Source organism: Heliangelus exortis, chromosome 3 (assembly GCF_036169615.1).
Source record: "Heliangelus exortis chromosome 3, bHelExo1.hap1, whole genome shotgun sequence".
Classification (NCBI taxonomy): Eukaryota; Metazoa; Chordata; class Aves; order Apodiformes; family Trochilidae; genus Heliangelus; species Heliangelus exortis.
The window spans coordinates 14247577-14273505 of record NC_092424.1 but is presented as its reverse complement, the minus strand read 5'-3'; the positions used below and the strand labels follow the sequence as shown (position 1 = coordinate 14273505).

Below are 25929 nucleotides of genomic sequence, written 5' to 3'. Positions count from 1 at the left end.
TGGTGGATTTTTTTTATTCATACCAAAAGGCCAAAGAGATTGTAACAACTGTCTTTCGTGTTTCACTATTAGATTACTGCTTTGTCTAAATAACTCTTTAGCAAGATCTAGATTACCAAATAAGACTGATGGCTTCAGTAAGGAAAAAAAAAAAAAAAGAAATATTTACAGAAATCTATGTATTAATACTGATGTTTAGCTTCATGTGCTTCCACCGAACAGCACAACTAAATTCAATCTGGGACATCAGGTTTACAGTTGACATAGGTGGGAAGGAACATCTATATAAGGGAAAAAGCTGCTGAGAAAAGGACAAATCAACAAATGAAACAGGAAATCTTAAATGAGTGCGTTCTAAGCTCTGCAAATTTCTGTCTCATCCTTTCTGGTCCTTGCTGCTGCTCTTTCAAGCTATCATTTTATGGCATGTATTTGGTGCTTTGGCACTAGTATGTGTCAGGAAAGTGGCTATCCCACACTATAAGCATCAGGGATCAATATGGTATCTCAGCTTGGTGACAAACTGTTTTTCCTTGAATGGAGTTGCTAAAATGTACCGAATAATCTTAGCTGCAAGGCTGTCAGGGCTGACACTCACTAAATTCAGAAGAGCCTTGGATTTTGTGAGAGTTTTTTTTGCTTGACAAGTGCACTAATTCATGATTAAAGGAAATGATGGGGCTCAGCACATGAAGCAGAGTAGGAGGAAACTGCTGGCATGATTAATGGCTTGTTAAAAAAAGTGGACTTGGAATAATTGCAGTGTTCTCCATGTTCATGGCCTCTATTCATGCTGCTCTCTTCTTTTGATGACAAAGAGAGAAGAGGCTAACTAACCCACCAGCTAGTCTGAGATCTGTAGGAATTAATTTTGTGGACTCTGATCAAGAGAAAGCACTTTCTAATGGTTGTAGCAGGGAAAGAGCAAACAAGTATCCCTCACTGCAATGTCATTCAGGGATTTAAAAACCGTAGCTGTAAAAAATCTTAAATTCTCTGTAGGTTACAAGTGCAGAGGTGGTAGAGCTATGTCTCATCTAATAGATGCATGAGTGAGACTCAAACTTACGTTTCTGACTACCAAACTGGTCTTCTCTACAGTGGACAGAAGCTGGAAAGAAGGAGGAAACTAAAGGTTAGGAGGGGGGGGGGAAAGTAAGAAAGAATAGGAGGAAAAAAAGATGTGGAGAACTAGAATAAATAAAAAGGGCTGCATAGATCCTGAAGAAAAAGGTGGAAGTGGCATTGAAAAGAAAAACAACCAATAGAACTTCCCAGGTTATTATCTGGTTCTTTCAAAAAGTAGAACTTCAATCAACAAAGTTACTCAGAATCTGGGATTTTGTATCTCAGCCAAAACCAAAGAGAAAGCTGAGAAGCTATGGCAATAAAAAGCAGATACAGGAAGCCAAAAATCCCAAAGAAGCTTAGTTTTGGAGAAACTGAAGTGAAACAAAATGTGCATGCAAATATGCTTGTTATTAAATCAGTCTGAAAGAAATCACACACACGAGTGGGTCAAAAAGGACAGCCAAGGACTTGGGAGTAGAGCTAGAAGTGGAGTAATTGTACTCATAGTCAGCTAGGTCAAAAGATTATTTACTGTTATTTCCCTCTAAAGTGTTGTTTTTCTTGAACATGACAGGCTCCAAAGCTTATCAAATGTATTCCAAACTACAGTTAATTAATTTAGCTGCCCATTTTTCTCTGTGTCAGGTGGCCTCTTCAGTAGCATCCTCAGACTTGGCTCTCTGCCTAGTCATTCCCTTGCCTCCTGGAAATGTAAGGCAGGCACTCCCCCATCTTGAGCCTGTCTGTCTTATCTCTGTGTAAATAAGTAAAGCATCAGGGGCAACAGATGTGCCAAGACAGAAGCTATCTTTGATAAAGTAATATCTGGACAGTTTTTCATCTTTAGAATCTCTAGCAAAGTGTATTCAACTAAAAATGGAAATGTGTGTGCTGAGCTGCTGCAGTTGTGCTGTTCGGCAAATTTGTAGATCTCAGTTGTCATGTTTGTTCTTCTTCCCATACACATAAATGCTATCAGAGAAGAGATGGGAGAGAGATTCTAGAGTTAAATCTCCATTATCAAAGGTAATGAGGAAACTTTTGAGATGAGAGGCCTTCACAAGTATTAGTGGGTGCACCTGAGAGCACAGTACAATATAAGCAGTGACTGTGTCCAGTGCAGGTCTGAGTCCCATCGAGCTTCTTATCTGGCCATATCAGTGCTATGTTAGGTCTTACAGTCACATTCCCCAGGCTTCTAGAGAGGGAATGCTTTAAACCATTAAACCCAGCACAGTGCTAGCCAGGATCTAGGTCTGCAGCTACATCAGAGAAGAGCAACCAAGCTAGTGAAGGGTCTAGAGAACAAGTCCTTTGAGGAGATGTTGAGGGGAACTGGGACTGTTTAGACTGGAGGAGGCTGAGGAAAAACCTTTTTGCTCTCCACAACTACCTGAAAAAAGGTTGTAGTGAAGTGAGTGTTGGCCTTTTTTCCCAAGCAAATAATGATAGGGCTAGAAGAAACGGCATGAAGTTGTGCCAGGGGAGGTTTAGAATGGATATTAGAAAGAAGTTATTTACTAAAGGAGTAGTCAGACACTGGAATGGGCTGCCCAGGGAGGTGGTGAAGTCACCATCTCTGGAGGTATTAAAAAACCACATAGAGGTGGCAGTTCAGGACATGCTCTAGTGGGCATGGTGCTTTTTTTCTGGGTTGACAGTTGAACTAGGTAATCTCAGAAGACTTTCCCAACCATGACAATTCTGTTTCTGTGATCATGGCTTGAATAAATAAGCCCTGGAACCAAGAGCTCAGAGCTACAGGTAATGAGTCAGTGGTTCTGCATGACATTAGCTCAGGTCCAACTTGCACAGAGCTGCTGTGCACAGCTGTACTCCATCTTATTCCTTGTGACTCTGGAAGTTGTCCCTGCACACTATTCCTGACCGCCTACAAAGTCCTACCAGTGGGGAGCAGGCACTAAGATACTTTAAATCTGACAGGGTTTATAGCTGGGGCTCTGTGCGCCACAGATTTCCAAGCCCCTAAGTGGTCTGTGCATATTCTCCACCACTGTGCCTAAGCTATAATATAAAGTATATCAGAACCAATGACCTCTGCATCCATAGTAGAGATAAACCACAATTTGAATAATCCAGTCCCAGAAAACAGAGAGGTGATTGTATAATAATATCTACACCATTAATTTCTGTTAACTATAGCTGTGCAAGGTTAGGATGACTACAAAATGGAGGTACAGAAGAAGAAGATGGATTGCAAAGGTGTCTTGAGCTAAGCATGGAAAAGAGTTGTCTTCTACAGTCATGGTAAATCGGATACATTACTATCTGTACTTTCAGCAGAAAAATAGAATCAGCTTCTTAGATTGACTGAAATGTATATCCATAAGGAGAGGCAGCTAAATGAAAAACCCCTGAGGGGAATCCTGGGTACTCAAATATTTAGAGAGAACCAAAGCAGGTTTCATTTGCCTTCTGGATACATTCACCCCCCTGGGAGAATATGGAAAACTGCTTGGGTAGGGGGTAATCTGAATCCCTTTCTTGGCTAATGAGGGAGGAAGGAAAATTCCATTAAAATGAATATGGAACCAACTACTAAAATCAGATCCTTTGTCATTCTGAAGGAATGTCTCTCCTCTGTCATTCTGCTTCGTTTTGAAGAACTGTGTTTTCAATACATCTCTAATAGACTGTCCTGATTCCCTAATGGGTAAAGGAAACCCGGCATCTCTCCCCAGAAATTACTTTATTTTTTTTATCCCTTTGATGTATGTTAGAGAAAGGACCCCAAGAAGATTTTAGTGGGTGATGAGTTAAAACAAATAGCTCTTGGACAAAGCAAACAATCCAAAATGTTATGGATTTCAAGTTCCAGATGTTCTTGGAAAAAAACAGAAGCCTCTAGAAGACTTCATTTTACCTTTTAAAGGATATCCACACTTATAGTGCCCAGAGTGATGGAACAGGAAACAGACACAACAGGTGTAGGACCTCGTCTAAAAGATGGATACCTAACTCATAGAAGTCTGGATTTAACACTGAACACTGTAGTCATAAATTCAGTATAATGTTGTGGTTCTGGTGGTGCCTCTAATTTAAAACAATACAAAGCAAAACAGTTATACATTGCCTTGAAATGTACATGGCTGAGCCCTAGCTTCTCCATCTAAAGGACCCTCACAGTTATCTTCCAGGAGGGTGCCATAAGATGACATAAAGAACACTTCAGAAAGAAAGCACCCTTCTTTGGGCTGCTAAAGCTTGGTGGCTGTACAGCTAACAACGTAAGGTTTATGCAGGAGTTAAGCAAGAGGGAGACAGTACTTTTAATAACAGTGATTGATGTATGCCATGGGAATGATTGGATTTTATGCCTTGGGATTTTATACTCTCCTCTGATTTATCTGGTGGTGGCAACTACCAGTGTGTGACAAACACCATTAAGCAAAGCAGTCACACTGTCCTGGAGTTCAGTGAGAATGGGGGCTGAGTCTTCATGAACCATTCAGCTCTGATGCAGACGTCTAAGATGTCTTCCTGAAGTAATACTCCATGAGTCAGAGCCTTTCACTCTGTCTCAGTTTCCTCATATTTCAAAATGAAAATAACAATGCCATACCATATCACTGGGGTTTCTGAGGTTGAATTAGCAATTATGAACTGTTGTAAGATCTCTGGAGAGCTGGCAGAGCACAGTATTAATCAGTTTTCTGCTGTCTTAAATACCGGATTTGAGTAACTCAGTGTGTTCATGTTCTGTTGCACTGCTTCAGAGACACAAAAGGCAGATACAGATTCACAAATTCATCTTTGCTACTATATGGTAAAGGGTAAAGGCACATTGATTCTTTTGACACATTCTGGTTTCCACATGCTAACACAGTTGTGGGTTAGAGTCAAAGGGTTTGATCAATATCCCTGTGCCAGTGTTGCAGGTTAGACAGCTGTCACCTACCCCACCCGAGAAGGAGAAATCGGGAACAGAAAAGGAGACCCATGCATTGAAATTAAAACACATTTCACAGAATATTAATAATTAACAAACAGAATATTAATTAGCCCCAATACTAATATAAGATAGAAAGTTATACTCAGCTCCAGATTGTAGTCATGAGCTGTGTGGTTCTAGCAGTGCAGGCTGAATGCCCAACACTGGGAGCTCCAGGGAGAAGGGAATGGTCACAGCAAGTGGTGGGGCAGGCCTTGGGCATGGGACAACAGACAAGACAGATGGGACCTACTTGGGAAAGCAGCTATGGCAGAAGGAAAAATATCCCCCAAACTTCCCCATAAGTAGTGAGGGTGGCATTTATGGTATGGAATACATCAGTTGGTCAGCTTGGGTCAGCTGCCCTGGGTTTTGCCCCTCCTAGCCCACTGCAACTGCATGGTTTAAAACTACCCTGGATCTTGGTCACTATGGAAACCTGCATACCAAAGCTGGGTATAAATGAACACGTTTCTCCTTTGTTCTCACAAAACTGGACTCTACGACCTCTCAAAGCTACAGTTTCTCTGAAAAGAAAAATGATTTTATAATTCTGTCCCAGCAAAGCCAGGGCAGCCAATACTTTCCTTCCTTGAAGATTTAATTGTTCTACTTAACATGAAGCAGTAAACAATATGAGCCAAACATTTCACCTTTGTGGATAAGGATTCAGAATTAATATTAATTGAAAAGTCCTGGTTAAAATTTCCCAGCTGCAGTGAATTCCCATTTGCACTGTCGTTTGTGGTGACAAAAAGGTAATTAGGAAACTGGCAGAAAAGTATGAGTCTTCTGTGGAGGGTGGTAAATCCAAATGTGCTCTGAGGGCTGGCAGGATTGAACCAGAGATACCAGTGGGAAGGTTCCTCCTGATCAGTGTCTGCTTCATCTTGCTGCCAAGGCTGCTGGAGGCTTCAGGTTTTCTGCGGAGGTCAGATAAAGAAGTTATTTGCCCTTTCTGGATGATGGTAATGGGGGTAGTCACTAATCATCTCTTCTGGGTAGCAAACTGCTTTTACAGCAAGATCCTGTGTGTGGAGATCATAGCCAGGCATGGTAAGCATGAAACAGGTTTCAGATCATCAGTTTTGACCTACAGGAAACAACAGGCTAATCAGGTTTCTTTCATACGAAAGGTGCCATGTTGTACCCAGTTCCATAGCAGTTCTCTCTCCAGATGGTCCAGACATTTTAGCTCTTTAAAAAAAATTTGGAAGTATAAATCCTATCTTAGCCATCATCTAATGTGACAGTGACACTGACATAGATCTAGAATAGGTTGTCCATTTGCAGCTTCTCAGATTTATACTTATTCCTGTTCCCCATATCTTCCTCAAGCCCTTTCTTCAGAGTGGAACCAAGTGATGCTCCACCCCTCAAGCATCCAGCCCTCCTTTTTGGCCAGCAATGAGGTGTTCTTACATGTCAGTCCCTGATACTGACATAACTGTGTCTTAGAGAAAAATTTTCACATTCCGAAGTCATCCTGGGATTTAAAAAGCCATATTTGAACTAACTCAGAGGCATCAAAATCCCTGTTATTATTTCAGCTGTGCCTCTGAGATAAGGCAGGTGGTAAACAGATCCAGCCGGACAGGAGATTTGCCTGCAAAATGCTGGCTTGTTCTTTTGGAAATTTGAGAGAGCACTTGCTTGACTTGCCCTTTAGAAAAGCTTTGTTCTATTAGAGCTTCCTATTTCCTGCCCACAACTTCATGTCGCCTACTGGAAGCAGCTGACAAAAGCACTACGTTCACTTTTTCCATTAAGAAAATGTTTGATGTTCTGCTTGTCCTTTATGTTGATCTGCAGCATGTTCCCTTACAAGTGTTTTTTGTGTGTAAAGAGAACAGTGACAGTATGCCCAGCCTGCTACTGTCAATCTACCTGTGGTGCTTGCAACAAGTTATTTTCCCACTGAGTCTGAGTTTTGTTTCTGGGCAGATAACAATCCCTGTAAGTGGATTTCGCACCCAGAGCTACTCACTGAGCATTTTGTGTGAAGAAATTTTAGCAGAGGGACTGTATTTTACAGTGTTTGGCACTGTAATGTTTCCAATCTAAAAATCAGAGTGAGATGGGACCATCACGAGGTCATAGAGCTGCTGGAAAATAGCTAGTATCCAATACAATCAGCTCTCCCAAATTAATCATTAGCTAATAGTATAAGCATGATTTAACTATCCATCCCAAGTGCAGAATGCTTTTTGCTCCTCAGAAGTGTAAGGTCAAAGGAGCTGCATTCTCTGTCAGCTGCCATCTGTCAAATTGCTTTATAATGTAGAATTTTGAAAGCAATTATTTTCCTACACTTTTCTTTTTAAAAAAAGCCATTCTGTGGTGAGAGATGAGAGACACTGATCTAATTCCTTTCTAGTAGACCTTGCACAGTATCAAGACCTTTGTGAGTGGCTACATCCTAATACCCCTCAGCAGACATTTAGGTGCTCCTCCTCTGTCAGCTTCTTTCCTGATGCCTTTCCCAGTATGGTGGAAGGCTTGAGGTGGTGGTGTTTCCAAAGCTGTTTTGCTAGTGTGAGATCAATGCCTTAGAAAATACACTTTATTGTTATGCTTGTAATGCTCTTTATTTGGGGGAAAAGTGTTGAATGCAGCAGGAGATTTTGTTTTCTGTTTCAGTCCCTAGACAGATTGAATTCTTAGCCAAGAAAGGCTTCCAATGTTGATGGAACATGGATGGAGATTTCTAAAAGATGGGGCATGTAAATAGGCAGACTCCCTTATTTCTCCTATTGTGAAGTATTTTGAATGCTTCTGTTGCATTTTGAACATTTTCTGTTCTTGTTATCTATTTAGCACTGTTGCATTCATAACCCTCTGCATCATATTAACAATAATTATCAGATTCAACAATATTGCACTGTGTAGCCAGAAAAGGTTCGGGAGCTGTTCCCCTTCCTTATATACAGCTTAACCCCAGAAAGCAGCATGAGTAAAGCACAGAAAAGCTTCCTGCTCACCTAAAAACTACAGTGGGAAACAGTATCCTGATAGAATCACAGAATCATAGAGTGGTTTAGGTTGGAAGGGACCTTAGAGATCATCCACTCCAACCTCCCTGCCATGGGCAGGGACATCTCTTATCTAGGCAAGTTGCTCAAATCCTCATCCATCCTGGCTTTGAGCACCCCAAGGGGTCATCCACAGCTTCTCTGGGCAACCTCTGGGCAGTCTCACCAACCTCATACTGAAGAACTTCCTAAGATACAGTTTAGGAGTCCAGGAATAATATCAATTCCAGGTGGTTTGAGAATAAATTCATAATGGTATTACCTCAGTAAGAACTGAGGCTGCTTTAGGGGATAGGTTATTGGCTTTGATTTGTGCATTTTACTACAGAAGTCTTGACCAATGGAGATTTTCTTCTGCTTCATCCCAGAGTTCACCTGATCCTGCTGTGGTGGGATGAACTGGTATTAGAGGCTGGATTATCATCTGGGGTTTCCACTGACCTGGTAAAACCACAGCCACTACAAACATCTCAGAAGTCATTAATTGTCTGTTCCTCAGAAATATCTGTAATTGAAAAATGAGTTTTACACAAAAAAGAGTATGTTACTTCTTCTAAGTAAATAATTTAAAATTGCAACCTGTTTCTAACTTTCCATGGAAAATAATAATAATAATAATAATAATAATAATAATAATAATAATAATAATAATGTACCACAGACTCTTTTGCATTTCCACGATAAAACAAATCTTTTTATAGGTTTTCCCCTCTTAAGAAACCAAGAAAAGTGCTTTCCACAGTCAGTGTCAGGAATTTTAACTACCAATGCTCCTGGCCTCCCCCACTCCAAAATCTATTAATGAGAACATTAGTACTTACATAACAGAGCAGGTCCTTTAATCTCCAGAGTACCATGTGTTACTGAGAAAGAAAAGCTGAGACAAAATTGCTTCTCCTAACATTTGTGAAGAACTAAATGAGGATTTTTTTTCATGTGCCACACTGATCTTACACTTGGTCTTAGACTGATGCTTGATAAAAATTGTGTTAAAATCTTCAACCTATGTGCATAAACTAGGCTTTTATTTTCAACTTGACGTACTACCTGAACAAGACATCCTAATTTTCAGCAGTGCTGAGCAAATGCTCCTCCAATTCATTTCCCCAGCAGTTACGAAATCTCAACACCTGAAAATCAAATAGTGCTTTAGATTTACTGCTTCTTGAGATATTTGAAAATATCTCGAGTCCCCATCTATTTAAATGGAGAAATGCAAAGCAAAGGGCACAGAGTGATCTGGGCAGTTAGTAATGTTTTTGACAATGTAACAAATCAATGAAACTCTTGGAAATAATGGCATCAACTTGGATTTAACAGTTTCATTATGGTGTCACTTTCCAACAGATGGATATTTGGATTTTTGCCCATGCACTTTGGAATGTTTCATTTGTGGCAGGTCACAGTCATGTCCCTCCCCCGAACCCTATCTTCACTTTAAATCTTCTTATGAACAAGCAAGCAGCCTGGTCATGTTAATTCCTTCCCATTCTGTAAATCTTTAGAAATCCTGTGTAGCATCTCTGACTTGCTGGATACACAGCATTAGGGAAAGGTGAGTATTGCTCTTCTCTTGTCTTGGGAGAAGGGACATGAAGGACAGGGGACAATTCCAGATTTCCCTGAATTTGCCTCAGTTATTACTAAGCAATGCCATAGATTTTTAGTGGACTGAAATGACAGATAATAATCCCTCTAGGACAGCCACATGGAGCTCATCACTGCAAGCAAGAATTGATTCTCCTTCCCTTGTGACCTGCAAACAGCATCTGTCTGGCTACTTCAGTGTAAAGCTCTGGTATTTCTGCCTTGAAAGGGCCTGTGTCTGGGGTCTCACTGCATCTACCCTGAGCAGTGGTAGCTTTCTATTCCATATCATCTGTGCTGGGTGTCTTTATGGGAACAAAACTGTAGTGTTTGCTCTTCTATGAGACTGCTCTCTTGGGCATTCACACATCTTTACAGGCCCATCTTTCAGGGTCTTCTGCTTTCTCTCATTACTGATGTATGCATTTAGCTACTTATTTGGCTGACAGTGCAGTTTCTGTCCTTGTACACCTTGTCCCTTCTGATGAACCTCATACATTTTACAGACAATTTTATTAAAAAATAAAGGTAGGTGAGTTAAATAACAGTCTATCTGGCCAAGACCTCAAAGGAAGATTTAGCTGAGCTGTAGCTTCATGCAGCTATGGAAGCTGAGGAAATATTTGCTTTTGCTTCTTTCACATAATTTGTTGCAGAACATCCTGAGCGAATGCTGCTGAACTGCTGGTCAAGCAAGGAGTGAAGGGAAAGCAACCTAAAAACTATTAAATGCTTTCTGATCTCCACACAGCCAGCCAGATGAGAAACAGTGACATATTAAGGTTGACATTGTGAGCTTAATGCCAATCATGTATTTAAGGGGTTACTGTTTTGTTCTGTGATACTCGGTGAAATACAGTTGAAAGAACCAGCTGGGACTTTTTGGACACCAGATGGAATTTTACATAAAAACCTGCTGTGGAAAGTCCCTCTGGAGATGGATGATCTACAATGACCATCTATTTCCTTCCTTGGTATTAATAATGTGGATTGTATATTGAGCATCGCTTAGTGAGAAATCCTTTGATATCTTTTGTTAAACCTTGTACTTTGCTATAGCTTTATCTCTAGCAACAAATCCAGTGTGTTTTATACAGACAGAATAAATGATAAAAACAACTTATTCTATTGAAGGAGACCATTCAAATTTAAAATGAGATTACTTTTTACAGGAAAAGAGCTTTATCTCTCACAGGGAGAGGCATCTTACTCTGATCAGATATCTCCATGAAAGACATAGCACTGCAACACCTCTTGGAAGACCTTCACAAGACTATGGCTAGACAGACCGAAGGGAGTTCCCTAGAGAGGCAATCTCCTGACCTTCATTCAGCATGTCCCACAGTTTCACAGCAGTGCTGGGGCCCTGTCCAGAAAGGTCTGGAGAGCCACTGTCACCAGAGATGTGATACTTGGAGTCACCCTGCTCCCTACAGTAGCACTGGTCCTCCCTCAGGCTGGGTGGATCCAGCGTTCCCTCCTCTGGGCTCCAAATGAGGGGTCTGACCCTTTCCCCACAGTATTTCCAACATCACTACTGGCTTTCTTCTTCACCCATGACACCAAGGTTCACCCCTTTCCAAGTGGCCACACCCCAGTCACTTCCACCTGCCCTGGCAGACACCTTAAGGTCTTTCTCCCCTGTGGAATAATGGAAATAATTGCTAGAAATGACCTAGACTGTATTTGTACTTCGTAAGTAAAGGCACAACATTTGGAAGAAGTGGAATGTGGAAAGTGTACCATGACTACCTTAGATGTTGGCATTATCAGGGGTACTCAGTGTGCTAAGTCCAAGAGAAATTGGATGGAGGGCGGAGCACTGTGGAGATGCCACAGCCATGCTCTGTGACAACAATACCAACTAACTGCACTTCTGATACCCTGGGCCAACAACCTGCCACCCTTTGAAAAAATGCAGCACATAACATCCTGCTTTGCAGAGGCTGCAGACCTTTTTGGCCTGGAAGTCAACTTGAAGAAGACAGAAGTTCTCTACCAGCCTGCACCATAGGGAGACTTCCAACATCTCCACATCACCATAGGCGAATCAGAGCTTAAGACAGTCCAGCAGTTCAGCTGTCTGGGATGCATTATTTTGTCAGACGCCAAGATCGATAAAGAGATAGACAGCAGATTAGCAAAGGCATACAGAGCATTTGGAAGATTTCATAAAGGAGGCTGGAGCAATAAACACCTGAAGAAAAGTACAAAGATGAGTGTCTACAGAGCCACTGTACTGTCTACTCCTTTATATGGGTCTGAATCATGGGTCATCTACAACCACCACCTGCGACTCTTTCAACGCTTCCATCAGTGCTGCCTCCATACAATCCTAAACATCCATGGGACTGACTGTGTGACCAGTGTCCCTGTCCTTGAACAGGCAGGGGTCACCAATCCTGAGGCTGTGATACCGAGGACACAGCTGTGCTGGGCAGGGCAGGTCTCCAGGGATGGAGGATCACCTCCTCCCTAGGATTGTGCTCTATGGTGAACTTGCCACCAGTTGCTGTAACAGAGGAGCCCGAGAGAAGAGGTACAAGGACTCCCTGAAACAATCCCTCAGCTTTGGCCATACTGACTGCCATCAGTGCTCCACTCTGGCCTCCAGTCGGGAGACATGGAGACACCATCCATAACACTGCTGCCTCCTTTGAGAGCACACAAAAAGGAGAGGAGAGGAGAGGAGAAAAAACAACACAGAAAGAACCGTGCCTTGGCTGTACCATCAGTGGAGACTTTGTGCTGTGCCTTTTGCAGCCGCACTGCCTGTCCCACGTTGGCCTTACCAGCCCTCAGCATGTGTGCAGCATGCGTGGGGAGAGAGAGCCCTTCTGAAATCTTCGTTTGTGAAACCACACCATGATGATGATGCAGAAAGTTTACCACCATCGACCCAAAAGCACTTGTATAGCGTTGCTTTAACGAATCACACTATTCATTAATCTGGTGGTGAGAAACCTCATTGAGTGTAAGCAAATTCTAGTGTGTGGCCATGATAGTTCCTATTAAGAACAACAGGACAGGTAGTGTGGTGTTGGTAGTGCATCCGGACCCTTGTTTTCTGGCCTCCTAAAGATAAATTTGCTATCACTCAGCATCTAAATCCAGCAGCCCCCAGCTCCTCTGAGAGTTAGCTGAATTGCACGGGGATTTATTTTCTGACAAATTTCTTTATTCCCCGTTAACGCGACAGAAAAGTCCCTCAGGCCTTGTCCTTGTCCCAGCCCCCGCCGTCTCCCCCAGGCACAGGCTCCTGCCTGAGGCAGCTCCCGCGGCCATTTCACGGTCAGCCCCAGGGCGGGGGGCAGAGGGCGGCATCCGCCGGGGCGGTGCCCACTCCGGGGCTAAAGCTTCGGAGCCGGGGAGAGCGGGGATCCCTGCGGGGCGGCGGATGGTGCGGTCCTGGCAGAGGGAGCAGGAGACTGCCTGCCATCGGCTGAGGTGAGGCGGGTCCGCCGGCCTGAGGAGGGGGAGGTGGTGCTGTTGCGGGGCGTCTTATTGTCTTGTTTGAACTCTGTTGGTTAAATAAGCGCCTTTCCTTATTTTCTTGGTTTTCTTTTAGCCTAAGCAGCCCTCTTCCCCTCCCAGCAGCAGTAGGCAGGCAGGCGTACCGCCATTGGCATCTCTCCCTGCCACGGTCTGTGCCCATTCCTGAACGAACCATCCCTGTCAGTGCTCTCCCAGCCGGGTAACTGTACCCGGACCCGAGGACTCCACCAGACTGGGAACAAACAATACTTAAAGTAACGTGTAGCCTGGTACTGTCAGGCTGTAAATCAACTTGCTTCCAAGGTGGTTCAGCCTCTTGTTCCTGGGCCTGGCAGTGCTCCTGGAGCCACAGCTATTGAGTGAGGAGCTGCTTGATATGCTGGAGGTGTTCTCCTCCTCCTGCTTCTCCTTTCATTTTGAGTAATCCATCAGGCTGCTTTGGAGCTACAGTTTACAATCTGCAATTTGTATAATTTGATTTGACAGTAATTCCATTGTCATATTTATTTACAGGAGATGCCCTGTGATTCGTTCAGTTTTCATCTGCTGTTTTCCTTGCGTTTCCAATTATGGCTTTATAATTTCCCATGGCTCCTGAGGTGGTGGTCACTTTGTGCCTCACTGGGGAAGAGTATGGGCTTGTACAGGACCTGTTCACCCTTGCGTGTGTGTAAAGCTACTATGGACTTACCTGAAACCTCTCCTAATATTACAGGTGTTTTCTGCTTTCCATCAATTTTGGGTTTCACCCTTTTCTTCCCATTTTTTTTTTTTTTAACTACTTGCTGAGTTTTCCTTCAGATACTTCTTGATTTCGAGGAAGGCAAATAAGCCATGGTATTAAAGCTGTGTCATCATGATGAAAATAATACATAGGAGAAGGAAGTCTGGCTCCACTCCCATATGGAGTACATCAGTCACCTGGGAGTCGAGAGTTCTGAAAACATAGTTATTTTATCAATTAATAAGGCTCAAAGGTGAACGCTGTGTTGTCTCAGGTGCCTGTTTTAAGTTCTCAGGTGTCCTCTAAAAGCAGACCATTGCCATCAATAGGCAACAGCTGAGTGAAAGCTGTTGCTTAGTAATTTGGGATTTTGATACCTTAATAATTCCTGAGACCCAACTAAGTGGCTGCCTTCATTTTCCTTTTTTAAAAAAATCAAAGTAGTAATGATGTGATCCTCTTTTTCAAGACTTCCTGTAAATATAAATATTTCATTATATGGAAAATTTCATTTCATATGGAAAGATCTTGTGGGTTGCTTTTTTTTTTTTTTTTTCAGGACACAAATGGCAGCTGTTGAAGTAATGCATTTTAGAGTTTGGAGTTTTAATGTGTAAATAAAGCCAGTATGTGCAAGGACAGTGAAAATTTTGGTGGGGAGATTTTAAAGCTAACGAAAAAAATCATACAAGCACACATACGTGCTAGGTATGCAGATACAAGGTACAGGAAGAACTTGGAAAGTGGGATTTACATCTATTAACTTTGTAATTGTATGCACAACAGGCAATTACACGAGTTAATAAAATAATAGTAGTAATGATTTGTACTATGTAATTGAAATTTATGAAGCAATTTTGCTGTCTCTAATAAAGCTGTGATGCTTCAAGTAGAGCTAATGAGTATGATAGAAGTGACTAGCATGAATAAACTTAATTAATGTTGCATTTGTCAAACAAAAATACTAATATATTTTTAAAAGATGCCTGAACACTAGTATCATCATTATATAGATAGTAAAGTGAGGTAGAAATGTAGGTCACTTTTTGGTTTGCTGTGCAACCTAAGTCAGAAATGGGATACTACTGTCTTTCATCTAAACACCTTTTTTCCTTAGTAAAATCTTGGCTGTAATTTACAAATATTGTGTAAAGTGCTGATGTGCTTTTGCATTACTCCCATGCCTGTGGCATGTTCCCTAGATACTGTTGTGTTTAGAAAACTGAATTCTTTTCTCATGTTTGCACCACTTCAAGTGTAACAGTTTGTTATTGTAGAGCTCAGGTGTGTAGCTGTTTCTCTGAAGAAGCCATCTGATTGCTCTTGGGTCAGGGTGTCACTCTCTGTGCCTTTGAGGTCTGAGAAGAAAGAAAAAAAGAACTCTGAATGTGAGAATGTTTTTGTTTGAGCATGACTTACTTTTTAAACTACTGTTCTGTTCTTAGGGTTAACATTAAGGTTATTTTCTTTATCTGAGAGTTCTAATTCTTTCTTTTCTTCCATTCCATAGAATATATTTCCAAGGTGACAGCAAGTGTTTCTTCTCACCAGAAAATTGAGTGAAATTTGCAAATGAGTTAGAATGACCATTGCTTTATCTGTTTTGTGGGGGGTTCACCTGGACAAAAAAATTAAGAAATTTGAGGGGATGCAATTAGGAGGGAAAAGTACAGGATTAAGGTTGTGGAAGAAGTAGCAAGCAAGTCAAATACTTCTTGAGATGTGGTGTTAGTTTGGAGCTCTACTGTCAACAATGAGTAAGGACTGCGTGGGGCACAGAGATTATAAGTTAGGGTTGACAAGTTGTGGCACTATTATGTACCAGTATCTTGAGAGTTAGGAATTTGTTTGTAGAATTAGGTTCTTTGTTTCTCTCCTCTCCTGCTCCTTCCTTGCCTCCAGCTGAGCTCCTAATGGAAAGACTGAGGGGAAGAGGAATGGCAAGCAGCAGAAGGATGTCTATTGCTGCTTGGTAGGAATGTAAATTAAGTAATTAATGATGTACATTGAATAAATGGGTTTGCTTTTCTTCTTAGAGCAAATTGATACAAACAGCCTTTCTCTGCCTTTCACTCACATGTAAACATGGCTACATTTGACCTGTTCCTAAGAGTCTCACCAAAACTGAATCATGTTTTTGAGCATTTTTCCCTTTCTGTAGGAATCAGAAGTTTCTTTATTCAGGTGTGATATGGGAAATCTCCACCAACACTTGTCACATTTCGTACTGCAGTGCACTGTGAAAAAGTTGGTTCTGGTTGCCAGAGCTCTGGGAATCATTAATTTTTAACTTTTTTTTTTTTAAGTCAGAAAGTGTGGTTTGAAAGCCTGTTAGAACAGATGGAATGGTGGTGCTCCTCCAAACCCCTTTTTGTGTCCTGGTAAAATCTGAAATATCTATGGGTGCAAGGCTGACCGATGTTCCTCTACTCCAAATGGGCTCCTCACACAGGGAGTACAGTACCTACAGTAAAGGGGCCAAAAAGCTTCACACATACACCTTTTCTAAAGCTGCATTTCTGAAGGGAGTTTGAGCTGTTACAAAGGCATTGAAGTGGGAATGTGCCACATCCTCCTGGTAAAGGAAGCAGAAGGAGGGGTTCAGGAGCATTCATTACTAGGCATGCTGTATTTGGCAAATGACTGAAGAGGAAGCAAAGGGGTGATGGCCCTAGGTGAGATCAGCTCTGATGTAGCCACTGGTGCTGAGGAGCCAAGAGAATAATTGGACTGACACAAGGAGTAAAAATGAGTGAAGCTTCCTGTCATGACCTTGAAATTTAACCAATGACTTGGCCAGTTTTACCTGGGAATGAGGCTGGAGTGGTTCAGGTCTTTCTGAAAATGAGGAGTCATCGAAGTCCCTTTCCATAGGATAAGAAATATAGGTCACTAGTCTGCATTCTAAGTGGACATAATGCTTGCTTCAGCTGCTTTAGGGTTTAGTACATGAAGGTGCTGTGACTCTGACCCAGAGTGTAGGCTCATGAGCTGTTTCACACAGCCCCTTAAGAGGCCCAGGCTCATAGAGCTTTCTGAGTTTGTATCTGTTGCAGGTTTGTTCTACTCATATAAGATTCTGTTCTTTATTGCTGATTAATGCATCCTGTTTCCAACCTAACTTCACCAGTCAAGCTCAATTCCTCCTTGCTAATTTACATAGGAAACTGGGACAGAATGTTAAGATCAGGAGCTGTCTCTGCTGGAAACTTGTCTTCATTCAGTACGAAGACTTGGAAATAGTACAAAGCCTTGCCTGTGACCTGCAATTTCTCTCTTCAGCAGGTAATAAAGAAGGTAGATGAACTGCTGAAGGGAGTGTTGCAAAACCATTTCGCTGGATTTTTGTTGTTTTAAAATCCTTCCCCTCTACTTGTTCCCCTCTTTCCATGCTTGTTTTGCCCCATGCACAAGCTGCCTCTGAGATTCATCTTCTTCTTAGGGATTCATCTTCCTCTCAAGCCACTCTCATAATCCTCACTATCTCAAGCAGGAACGTGTGAAGAGAGATACTGGAGAGAAGGTGTGAAGACAGGCTTGAAATAACAAAAATGCTTTTGCTTTGGCACAGTTATGATAGCTTCCTGCTTGTTTCATTTCTTCATAAACACCCTGATCCCTGAACTGTATATTCTCTGGACAGCATGTCACTTAATTATTTTTCACTGGATGGAAAAACTATAATTCCACTGAATTAAAAATAGAACTGCAAATGGGCTTGGTTTGATCTCTGTGGCATCTGAGGCAGAGGAACAAGATTAATTCCTACAATTAGATGTTAATTGATGTCTGAGCATGTCTATTCCTAGAAAAAGCAAGACCGCACAGAACATAACTAGCTACATTAAAACAGCATTCTCTGCCCTCTGTGCTCAGCAAGTGCAGAACTGGTGAAGGGGGGAACATACTAAGGGTCTGTGTCTAAATAGAGCAGTGGGGGATGCCATGAAATGAGCAGAAACTTGTGATGGGGAAAAAAGGAGTGCAGCCTTTTTGAATGGTTACAGTTAGGTGGTAAAATGCACAGAGTATTTCAGAACTGTGGTTTTGTTGTTAAACTTGCATTCACTTTATTTTAATTTCATCACTGGTCAAGTCTGCTTAGGATTCACATCAGAAGTGGCTACAAAGGCTTATTACAAACTGATGAAATATCTGATAAAGAAAAAAAAACCAAAAATTTTCTTTGGCTTTTGGAAATCTATATACTAACAGTTTTTATTAAATGCAATAAGAGGTCACTGAATCTGGTCTTTTACCTACTGTGTGTAACAGCATCAGTTATATCCATTTCAATAATGAAATTCTGTTTCTGTGCTGCTTGTGCCTTAAATATAAAGCACCATGCACTGTATATATTTCATTTTGTTTCCATCTTACAATGCAGTAAAAATCTTTTTCAACTAGAATAGATGCTAGCCTTGGATACTGAAGTGTTGAATGGAATAATAAATCCTGTGCATCACTGGCTTGACTTTCATCCAGGAGTCTCAAAGAGCTTTATAAACATCAAGTAATCTTTCCACATGCCCATCACAACTGGTGAGTATTACCACTGTTCTGCAGCTACTATTATTAATTTGTATAATGCATCTAAGAGCCAGAACCAGACTCAAGAGTTTACTGTGTGTGTAATGAAAAGTTAATCCTGTTCCAGAGACCTTTGAACAATTATAGAAAAATAAGAGAGGGAAATGAGGGGCTGGAGGAACATGGGGGAACATGGGGTAACAGCAGAAGGGGCAAAAGAAGTGCAGATGGGGAAGTGACTGGTGTTGGAACAGCATGGTCTGTCCAACCATGGTCATGTATCTTGTAGGCAGTGCAGTGAAGATGAGACCTGAAGATTTTTTTCAGTGGCTCTTTAGGTTTTAATATGTGACTGCTTCTGTGTTTAAAGGGCAGCAAGGGAAGGGTGTGCCTGAGGCACACTTGCCATGATGAGCTATTAAGTTTGCCTCAGTATTAGGAGAAAAATTTCTAGAGTTGAGGTAACTGAACTGTGAAGGAGTGAAGATGGTTACTTTATGTGTGATAATAAAGCAAGTTGAACCAGTGGGCTGAGAAGAACATGAAAACAAGCATGGCCAGCCTCTTGTCCTAACAGCTAGCAACATCCTCAACATGGATAGTGGGTGTTACAACAGAGCTTGCTGGACCTGCACCCTGTATCTCAGTTTTGTATTCCTGTTTTACTGACATGCTTAGTGAGGAATTTTCAGAATAGGAAGGGAAGTACTGAGGCCACCATATGTAGAATATTGAATGCAGCTGGTCACCTGCAGTTAAACCAATTAAGCTGCAGCAGGTGTGAAGAGAGCTCTTCTGATGATTTAACAGCTGTAGGAGCAATTTTAGGAAGCAATGTCTGGCATGTTTATGCTGTACAGTGATTCTTGAAGACTTCTTGCCAGTCACTTGTGCTGACCCTTGCATTTTATTTTTTTTTTTATTCAAGTTAGTGGAGCACTGCTTTTGGGGGAAGGAAGAACTTTGTTCTGGGACTTCTTCCTAGCCTGGTGGCTAGGGAGAGTGCTTAAACTGCAGAGCTAGCTGAGGTTATGCTTTCCAGATTTGGTCTCTTAAGATGCAGAGTCTGATGAACATCTGCAGCAAGAATTACTCAGTTTACCCTGAAATGTGTTCTCCCATTCTGAGATGCACATGCTCATGTCTGAGTTTTAAAAAGGGCAGAGATTGCACCTCATATTGCTCCCAGTGGTTGAACACAGAAAAGACCTGGAAGAGGAGAGTGTGATTCCTGTATGCAGCTTCTGTTGGACCAGACCCCACCTTCTCTAGTTTCACCCTGGGAAACCCACCTGCATTTTTCTTATTTGGTTTCCAGTCATCTCGCTGTTACTGGTAAATCTGAAGCTGATTTGGTTCTCTCTCCAGTCTATGCAGCAGTTTGCTTTTTGAGTATATGGTCCCTACTGTCCAGCTGCTTTCAGCAGTGTAGACAGGTCCAGGTCATTGGTGATGTAAGTGTACAGATGTGCAGAATGTGTGCTGTTGAAAGTACAACTGTCTGTAGACTGTGTTAAAGCAGAAGAAAACATCACTACTGCTGACAAACCTTGCTGCTGATGCCTGCACCTTGTGAGTTGGGCTGGACATACACTTGCTGAGTTCTTTGTGCAAATTTTGCTCTTTCTTCTGTGTCAGAGAGCTGTGTCAGGTTTATGAATCCTGGTTTGTGATTCTATGTATCAATATAAAATGGCTGTGCTTAAGACTGCCATGTTATCCCTGGCTTTAATCCAAAATGCCTGAGACTTTGTGGTCTGTGTCTTCAGACCAAGGATAAAGGACACAGAGTATATCGTGTGAACCAACACTGGCTGTTGGTTCATTCTCATCCTGACTTGTGGTCTCACAGACAGCTAGTGGGTCTGTCTGGGACTTGCAGAGGTGAAGGAAAAGAGGTGACACTGTGGGAGACTGCCCTTTGACATCAGCAAATGATACATTCCTCTTGTGTGTCTTGTTTGTCCATTCCAGTTCTCATCTCCATGTTGGGTTATAATATCTGTGGCTCCCTCTGATGCAGTGAGATTTCACAGCCACTTTAATGCTGGTCTGTTGTAGTAATAGGTGTAATACTTTGCAGCTGATGGTGTCTGAAGATGTCACTGGAGCCCAGGATCCAAGCTCAAAAGCGATCAGTGAAAGCTGGAAAAAAGACACTGACTGCACAGATCAGAGTAGTTTTTTGCTTGTCATTCTGGCACACTGTGAGCATGTCAGCAGGCTGTGGTTCTGCAGACTTCTGTGAGGTAATGCAGGCTCAAGTTTGGTCACTTCTTAGGTGGGATACTGCTAAGGGAAAGTCTTGTGCTGCAGGGTATTGTTTTTTGATGAAGAAGCTGGCATTCCTCTCTCTTTGAGGGCAGACAGCACTTCAGTGTGGTAACGGGATGCTGTCCTGGAAACACCATCATGCATGCATAGCATGGAAATTGCATCTGGTTTATGCTGCAGTTGAAAAGGCACAGAGGGTCAGTACTGCATGGCCTGTTCAAATTTCTACAAAAACAACACGGAGCTGCTGCCCTAAATCCATGTTGCTTTGATAACAAATGTTTGAGGTACCATGTGCTAAGGACTGTTTGGAAGAGGAGAATGTGTGTGAAGCATTACTGAAGCACTGATGATAAATGGTATCAGTACAAGATTTAGCTTAAACCAGTGTAAGTGGTTTTGCTTTGCATTTTTAATGCAAAATTTAAGAGCATACATGGTCTTGGTTACTGTTGCTCAGTGGGTAAGCTGTAATTCAGTGTACAGCAAGGTAACTCAGTCATTTGTTGCTCTGGATGGAGACAGCAATCTCATTTGAACATGACTGAGCTTTGCCATGCCAAAGAAATGTGTAGTGTTGCCAGTGTGCTTAGAGGGGTAGTGACTAATCTTGTGTTTAATCCACACTTTTTTTTTTTTTTTTTTTTTTTGGTATGAAAAGGGTTGTCTTTACTGCATTGTAGGAATCTCAGCAGAAGGAAAGTGATCTTTATATTTGAGGTTTTGTTTCTGTATGAACAAATTGTTTGTGGTTGGGTTGCAAGTGAAGCTAGGTAGTAGAATTTCAGTAGTGGAGTGAACATTTGGATTTATTTGGTGCAAAGAATAATGGGATGTACTGAAGCCTTGTATCATCTCCAATGGCCTATCTCTGATGCCCATGACTTCCTAATGCCATGTGAAGCGTTTCAGTTCTCTGATCTGGGATTTTGGGCACCTAGGCTTCACATGGCATTTCTGATACTTCTTTGTTACATATAGACTTTGGTATGACTGTAGAGACTCATAGAAAATTCTTCTGATGATATTTTAGCATCTTTGCTGCCTTTTAAAATCTAAGATGAAAAAGAATGTAATGAGCCATCTAATCTGCTATCCCCTTCTTATATACAGCAGGAATTGCCTTTTTTCCTCTCTCCACTAATTGACTTGATCTTCCCTTTGTACTGCTGAAGGCAAGATGCTGCTATGCACTTGGAACAAGGAGGAAAAAATTGTATGAACAAGGTAGGACAGTTCAGCTACCAATAAGAAATATGTACTAATTACACTGATTTCTCACCTGCATCTAGAATGACAGAATTCCTCAGGACACAGAGGGTAGGGGTTCAAAATAAACCATTGTAACCTATTTTGTCTTTGAATGGATAGTCTTCTGGGTGATTGTTTTACCTGCTGGATGCCCATTTTTAAAAGTCAGTGAAATTATTCCAAATGAGAGAAAAGAGCCTAGCCAAAATATACTGTCTCAGATATCCTGTTTGGATGGTGGGGAGATGAGAGAGATTAGAGTGGTGCTGAATAACTGTAGTTAACAAAAAAACCCCTGATCTATTTTTGCTATTCAAAAGGCACTTCTAACAGTTCTATCTGCTGACTTCAGCATCTGACATTGCTTGGCTTTTGCAGTTTGTTTCTGGCATTCTGATCTCAGTGGAATGTATTGGCAAAGACAGAAATAGAATAAATTAGGCACCAGAACCATCCCAATGTTAACTAATTGGATATATCTATAAACATCAAATAACCCCACAATCACTGTTGAAGCTACTGCATCAAACAATCATGGAAATTCTCAAAGCTTGTAGATACAAAGCACGTTGGCAGCTGGAAATGAAGCTGTAAAAAGGAAGAGCGTTTTAAAAACATTTTGATTACAGGTTCATACATCTCATTTGAAAACAAAACAAAAAGAGCTATTACACAATCTCCATCTGATTCCCCCACAGCTTTGTAAACAAATCCCATTTACATTCTAACATAAAGAGAAGCTTTCAGAATGAGCCAAGCCTCTGCACAAGTTTAAGGCCATCTTGGCACAGTGCTCAACTGTCTGTCACTTGAGACCCAATGCTACCTCTGGGCTCATGGAGACCTGCTGTTATCTCAGTTTCTCTATTACTGTCATTTGTTGACATCAAAAAATTGAGGTTATGGAATATGTTCTTCAGGCGACTCAAACAAAAGCTACCTTATTGGCAGCTGCCTTCTGTTTAGTTTCTTAGTAAAGGGAAGAAGAATATTTTCTTTTCTACTCTTCAAGGCTTATTTTTAAGTTGTGTGTCAAACCTGACTAAAAAGTCAAAGTTTAACGCTCTGAATTAAATTTAGGTAGCTCATTGTTACCAGCTCTTCTGTTCATGCTTGGCTGCAAGAAATTAATTATCTTGGGTGTGGTATAATAATGAAGTCTTTGGGCATGCCAGTTGCTGTGCTGGGACAGGTCTTGGGTTCTGCTTTTTTTTTAGTTGATAGAAACAGAACCAGATAGGAGGCATATGCAGCACAGGACATAGCTGCTTGGTTTGTTCAGTTTGTTTCAAGTGCTGTGTGTTGTAGCAGAGTTGTTGTACTGAAGAGCTGCTCAACTATCTTGTAGCTGCTGCACTCTGGTGAAATACTTCAGAGGTATTTGCACCTTCTCTCAGAAAAAAAATACCCTTTCTTCTCACTTAAGAAAACTTTTTATAAGGAAAGAGCAGTGATGTGGGCATTGGCTCCAGCAGAAGAGACAGTTCCTCTCTCTTTCCATGAGGACAGAGTGATAAGGAAGGGAGGATTTGCTTTGAAACTCTTTTACTGACTACCTTACAAAGCACATCTCAGTGGTTTTTTTTCATAATTTTGAAGAGAGGGCTTATTTTAGAGCTTAATAAATTAGAACATACTCTAGTCTAGGGATTAGGTGCTTGTTGGTGCACTTCCTTGGAAGAAAAGGTAGGGAGTAGTTCCTTATGAATACTCTAGCTGATTCAGGGTTTTGTCACAGCCTGTTTTTCTTCTTTCCTTTTATGTTAATTGAACAAATGGAAAATAATGAAGAGGGGACATAAACCAGGCTACCTGGATCAATAAAAATGTCAGTTTGGCTGCATCAGTGTAATAGGCAGAGCTAATGTCATTCGGCTAAATGGGTGTGTTTTGCACAGCATCGTGGCTGTCCAGAGTGCTTTAAAACAAAAGATGGTTGACAAAGGTCAGCAGCTCCAGGCTTGTGTGGCCTGGTGATATTAGAGCAGAAGAGACATTGCCCAGTTTCCAGCAGGAAATGATCTTTATGCCAAAGCATTGGCTGTACTGAGGCCAGAGGGTGGGCCATGAAGCTTGGTAGGGCAAGGTTTGGTACAGTTTATCTGCCAAAATGGCAGCTCTGCCAAATACAAGAAATAATACAAGTCTTGATTGAAGTCTGGTCAGTGCTGCTGCTGCTGTGCTTGTCACATGGTGATGTTGTGTTGATACTGAGGTGCTGAGCACTGCACAGCCAGCAAATCTGCAAACAATGAGATCTCAGCATTGGTTGTCCAAGACCCACAGGTTAGAGTGGTGACAGGAATTCAACCAGACTTAACTGTAGATGTGTGAAGCCCCAACACTATTGGACCAGGTTTGCAAGGTAGTTTGATCAATGCCTTCATAAACTAAGCAATACACACTGAACAATACTCCAGTGAAGTAGAGAAATGCTTTTAAATCTATGTACAATAGAAATATGGTCAGTGCAGCCACACCTATCCATCTATTTGTTGTACCCTGAGGGTGACTGCTTCTTCCCTGACATCAAATCCTCTTGTTGATATCAAGAAATGTTTCTTCTTTTGGTTGCTTCACTTTTGCTTTCAGCACTTAAGTAGGATTACTTATTCTGAAGCATTGTAACACAGTTGCATAATTCTATGCATTTAATTGCTGTCTACAGAATTGTTTCTAGAGGAGCTGATAGTTTATCCAGGAACAAGTTTCATTTTAGCCACATACCAGAAGTCTTAATAGTTACTGGATATGTCTTCCTTTCCAGCTTTACTTCTCAGTTGCTAAATGCTGCCATTCAATAAATTTTGTCCATTATTAGATAAATACAGGTGTGAAAATGGAGTGCTAGTAAAAACCTGATCTATGGAAGAGGTAGCCATGTGAGATGGAACATTTCTGCTTTCAAGGCTGGTAAAACTTAAATGGAAATTACTTTAAACTCTGACCTTCAGCTTCTGGGTTTCCTTTGTTCAAGTTCTCCTTCAGGAGCCTCATACTGGCTGTATTTATACTTGGTGAAATAAATGTGTGACCCTTTCTTCTATACACAGGTAGGTTTTTGTTGTTGTTGTTTTTCTGGTAGAAAAGGTTCTTTATGCTATTCTGAAATTAATATTGACAGAGAACCTCTCAACAGTCTGTACATAATGCTTTTTAACAAGTATTTTGGCGCTTTACAAATATGATTGCAAGCTTTGATCCCTTTCTCAAAGGGCAAATACCTCTGGGAGAAAGTAGCCGGATTTGCAACATCATAAGCAAAATCAAACACCATTTGGCTTGAGAAAGAGAAGGGTACTCCAGGTAACCTTAGGAAACTTAAACAGCTTGCAAGAAGTCAGTCTAGTGCAGAGCCCAGGCTAGTGACCTGTCCTTCCAGTAATCTCACAGGTCTCCTTGTTTTTAATTTCTTGTGAAAATTAAATGATCCAAAGCACAAATTCAGCATGGAGTCAGGTATGTCTGATCTTGGTATTGTGCAGTCACTGATTCAGGGCTCATGTTGAGCAAAGAGAATGAAACTGTGGCAGAGAAATCTACTGTTTCTGTTCCTGAGGAACAGTCTGGTTTTGCTGCACCAAGCCACCACTGGAATTCTGATGAGCTGGTGGGATGCAGGAGGCAAGCGTGTGGGCCATGTGTGTGACTTTACTGACCTTTTGCAGGAGTTGGAACAAGACTTGGGGGATGGGGAGAGAGAAAGGAGGTTTCATCGAGGACTGCAGCTGTCCAAGTGGCATGGTGAGTTGTACTCTTGTCCCTTGACTTGTAGAGCTTTTTGATCTGTCCTTTGCCAGAGTTGATCTGCCATTTGTCTTAGGAGAGAAAGTGGGTGGATATTATTGCAAAGGTCTTAGGCCTTTTCTTACTACTGGAGGAGAGGGTCTGCAGAGTGCAGGTGAAACTAATACAGATGATGCCTCAGCAGCTCCAGCATTGCACAGACATGGTACTGTTGGTGTCCTACACATCACTAAAATTTTCTCCTGGCTGTCTACCAAAGATAGCAG

The 25929-nt window shown here is 41.6% G+C and overlaps 1 long non-coding RNA gene across 2 annotated transcripts in view; it reads left to right on the top strand.

The window, feature by feature from the left end:
• Positions 1 to 25901, top strand: part of LOC139794150 (uncharacterized) — a 35590-nt gene extending 9689 nt beyond the window's left edge. The window contains exons 2-4 of one of the 2 annotated variants that reach the window (XR_011724981.1): positions 10815 to 12525; positions 21779 to 21892; positions 25585 to 25901. This is a non-coding gene — a long non-coding RNA (uncharacterized lncRNA). Of the gene's footprint in view, positions 1 to 10814; positions 12526 to 13998; positions 18404 to 21778; positions 21893 to 25584 lie in introns of those variants that run through there. The other variant, XR_011724980.1, reaches the window with a different exon arrangement.
• The last annotated feature ends 28 nt before the right edge of the window (positions 25902 to 25929 follow it).